At 42.7% G+C, this 4,213-nt stretch overlaps 1 long non-coding RNA gene across 1 annotated transcript; it reads right to left on the reverse strand.

Moving 5' to 3' along the window:
* Window positions 1–1,628: 1,628 nt before the first annotated feature.
* On the reverse strand, window positions 1,629–3,305 carry LOC122547147. Its single transcript, XR_006310902.1, has 2 exons — window positions 1,953–3,305; window positions 1,629–1,710 (listed from the first exon to the last, which is right to left on the reverse strand). It is a non-coding gene; the product is annotated as an uncharacterized LOC122547147 (long non-coding RNA).
* Window positions 3,306–4,213: the final 908 nt, after the last annotated feature.

A 4,213-nucleotide genomic window follows, 5' to 3' on the forward strand; every position in this document is an offset into this window, starting at 1 on the left:
ACCTGCTGCCTCCTGACCCTAATTCCCACAGTTGAACAGTCACTTCATTTCTTACCCCCAGCAATAATTTACCTTATAAATAGCTCCCAAATATTGTGAGTTTTGTGTCGTTCTCTTTCTATCATCAATCTTTAAAAGCTCCACCGTTGAGCTTTCTGTTGAAAATTTCCATTCCATCTTCCCTCTCTAAAGATTTTAGCATCTATGATCCAGGCCAGTGTGTCTTTTAACCAACTCTTGAAATCCCTCCATTTACTGTACCACAACAACACTAACTAACCAAGTCAGAAACCATTCAGTGAGACCGACTGTGTTACATAACATATTCCTGTATTTCTTAAATTCTCCACAGTTTTGACAATGTTTATTTTATAACTCTCAACTGCCCATCTCCTTTCTCAATGGCTTACTTTCCCACTCATTTAAGATTCCCTTAAAAATCAATCCTTGGCTTAGAGCTCCTTCTTTAACTCTCCATGATTCCTTCACTGCATGTACAAAGTCAGATGGTTTGTCCAACAATTGACTTTAGTTATTACAATTTCTTCAACTCAACAATATGATCAATGCCATTATCCTGAATCTCCTCCAGAAACTCCAGCTCTCTTAACAATTACCAACTCAAAAGGTGTCATGTTACTCTCAGCTTTATGCCCACTTTGACCTCCAGCTGAGATACTAATCCCACATTATGTTCTTCATAAAAGGTCACCTCCCGTCTTCACCCTTTCCCTGTCAAGTTGCCAATGAAATGTTCATGTGATAATTTCACCAACCACTTTCTGATGACTATCCTCCCATTTGGTAACCTTGATCACCATCTCTCCATCCAAATTGTGAGTGTCCACTCTATTCTTGCTGAGCTACATTGGGTCCTGATTCCCATAAGGCCTTACAATGCTTATTCTCGCTTTGTGTCTGAAGCCTCCATAAACACATAATCTTCTGCAGCTTGAACCCCACCATCCAAAATTCTTGTCTGTTATGCACCCACCTCAACTCATCACCAGCAGCAGTGCTTTCAACTGCCAAATCTCCATGTTCTAGAATTTCCTCACTAAAACCTCTCTGCCTTTCCTCTTTTAATGTCATTCACTAATGTCTTCGGTCAATCTAATCTCTTATTCAGCTCAGCCTTCATTTCTCCCGCCCCTTGATCTTAGGAAGTTTTTCGACCTGAAATTTGTTTATTAAAGAAAAAAATGCTCCAAATACTCTCATGATCCATCTGGTTGTAAAATGATATCTAAAATTATCTTGAGATTTTAAGAATTAATTTGCCTACTCCAGAACTTTTTTCTTAACGCGAAGCTTTAAAAAAAAGCCACTCAAAAATAAAATGAGGGCAAAAAAAAACAAATCTGTATTTAACCTGCCACATTACAGAGGTTCAGCACTGCAGGTTGAAATGGACCAGGAGGTAGACGTTCACAGAAAATATACTCAATTGAGAGCAGGTAAACGGGCTGTAATTGTGATCGCAATTACTATGCTGGTGGAATTTCCTTTCCAACCCATCTTCAATCTAGCCCACAGTTCACCTTTGGATGTCTTATCAACATCTCCCCATGATGGCCTACTACGTGCTTTCGGAGTGAAATGGTTAAACATTTAGAAGCAGGACCCACCTTCTTCCCACTTCCCAAACAGTGCGAATCGACAACTTTCAAACTCTCGAGTTTTCCTCTGTCATTTTCCGGGTCCTCTAACCTGGAAAAGATGATATTGAAGATTTTGACAAAATGCAATTAACAATCAACAAAAGTTCGTGCAAAATATTACACTGTGGTGTTTATTTGAGTTAACAAAACGGTGCTGCCTTTAACTTGGTATGCATGTGCAACATTTGCATTTCACAACATTGGTTTCTGTGATTGCATCCGTTGATTCAATCACTGAAAACAGATGATTCGTATATGCGCTGGAAGAGGAAAACCGAAGCTCAAACTCACTTGGCGTTGGGCTTGTCGCGATCGTCCTTGCGGCCGATGTGTTCTGCGGGTACTGAACGAAAATCGCCATACATTTCCTTCCAAACGCGTTTCTCTTTGGTTTTCGCCATGTGTCCTTACAGAACAGTCTCTAATCCACGTTCAGGAGCTGTCCTTACGCGATCGGAAGGCCTTTTTGTTTCATTCTCTTTAAAAACTCACAAGAGGGTACAAAATCCCACAGGGGAAAACGTATCGAAAAAGCTGATCGAGCCCTCACGGCAGAGGCGGCAGCAGCATGATGAGGAAGAGGAGGAGAAAGAAGAGGAGGAGGCTGCTCACTACTCCGGAGAGATAAAATCGAGGTCGGATGAGATGTTTTGTAGTGTTATTTCATGCCAAGCACTAATGAAGAGACGCCGTTTCTCCCAACAAATCTTCCAACAACTTCAACTGCTTCCTTTTGATTTTCTGTCTAAACACACTGGAGGTTCAATGCAAATCTTCCTTTTCTCACTGGCGCGTTAGTAAGGGGGAAGAAAACAGGTTCCAGCTTCCTCGTTGTCAGTATTTTTTTAATACAGTAGTTTCTTGAAATTAAAAACAAACCATTAAACAATTTACACCAGTCTTTTGAAATGCGCCGAGGTTTCCGTGCCTTTGCCTCCCTTATGTCACCACTTTCCCTCATGCAGTCCCGGTTGGGGGTTCGGGTCACTGAGGATTCCACCTTTGCCCTAGCTTCGCCACGGGTCCTGCTAAATCGATTTTCCAATCCTCTCTCTCCCTTTTTGTTTTACTTTTTAAAGTTGTGTCTGATGTGAAGAAGAAAAAAAGAAGAGAACAAGCAGAGGAAAAAAAAAGCCACGCAGTGAAAACGAGCAGGTATATTCTCGCGAGTCGGGTAGGACGGCGGCTGCTGCTGCCTGCCAGCTTGTCTCGGCTGGGCTGTCCCTGTTGGTTCCTCCGCTCGGGCTCGGGCTCGGGCTCGGGCTCGGGCTCGGCCACCGTTCGGTTCGGGTTCGTCTCGGTCCGGGAAGTTTCGCTGGATTGAACCAGGCGAGCCTGAATATCAGTCAGCACCAAGCTCTTGAATGAGTGAAAATTAGTGAAATGCCCCAGATTGGGCGGCTTGGGGATTCTCCTCTAGATTAATTATTTTAATTTATTCCGCGCTGTATCATACACATTTATTTATTCATTCATTCTGTGGTGATTGAATTATTACATCGCTTGCTCGCCACCCTTCACATCAGCACTTTACAGACCAACTTGATTAGGGATGCGGGGTGGGAGGAGAAGATCGGGCGCTCTACTGATTGGCTAAACCGGTGGTTCGTTCCTCAGGACTCCAGCTCTGATTGGTCATTCCGGTGTCAATCGGTTGAAGCGGGTGACCGCCCCATTTTTCTTGCGACCTGCGTAGCCTCCTATTGGTCCATTTTCTGTCAATCGAAGTTGATCACGTGCCCTACATCATGTGTCCGGCAAGGAGCACGCCTGGCTCCTCCCCTCCTCTTGTCTGCTGTGTCCAGAAAGCAGTGCGGCGGCAAAATGGCGCCTGGAGCGGGGAAACTGAGTGGCAGTGCTGGTTTCTCCCAGCTGTTCCTCATCGGCACAGTCCTGACAACTGGTAAGACTTTTGTTGGTCCACCTGTCTCATGAAATCCCTCATTTTATATGGTGATGTCTTCTGATTGCAAACAACTAGTTTTCAATCGGGGGTTAAGTGCCACTTTTAATTGTGGCAGTCCGATGATCCAAGGGAAGGTTTTTTAGACTAAAAACTCTAATGCACTATTGAGTCTGTTGAGGGTTAATTTGATTTTGGGGGTTCGTACGCAGTTAATGCGCCTTAGTTTCGATTGAAAATACGCTGACTCAAAAGGAGATGAAGGTGTCATGTGATTTTCAGTTCCTTCTGATCCAATATATTAAACCAGAGCTTAGAGGCATTCTGACTTAAAATTTTGTTTATTTTCTCAAGTTTTAGCTTGACTTAACTAGTAGATTCAGTTTGAAACATTGAGGCAATGTGGTTCCATATTGGGAGAAACGTTAAGTAGAGTTTTATGTCCAAGTTTTAGATCTCATGGTTTTATTTGAAGACCATTCTGTACCCCTACAATAATTCTTCTTTGAATCATCAGATTAGTTTCACATGTCAGTCTACAACAGTACTTGAACAATCTCAATGCTTGCATTGATAGACACCCCTTGTTAAGTAATCTTTTTCAATAAAAGAAGGTGGAAACACATTCTTTCTTACAATGATATCATCG

The sequence above is a fragment of the Chiloscyllium plagiosum genome, unplaced genomic scaffold, assembly GCF_004010195.1.
Source record: "Chiloscyllium plagiosum isolate BGI_BamShark_2017 unplaced genomic scaffold, ASM401019v2 scaf_11388, whole genome shotgun sequence".
In the NCBI taxonomy this organism is placed as follows: Eukaryota; Metazoa; Chordata; class Chondrichthyes; order Orectolobiformes; family Hemiscylliidae; genus Chiloscyllium; species Chiloscyllium plagiosum.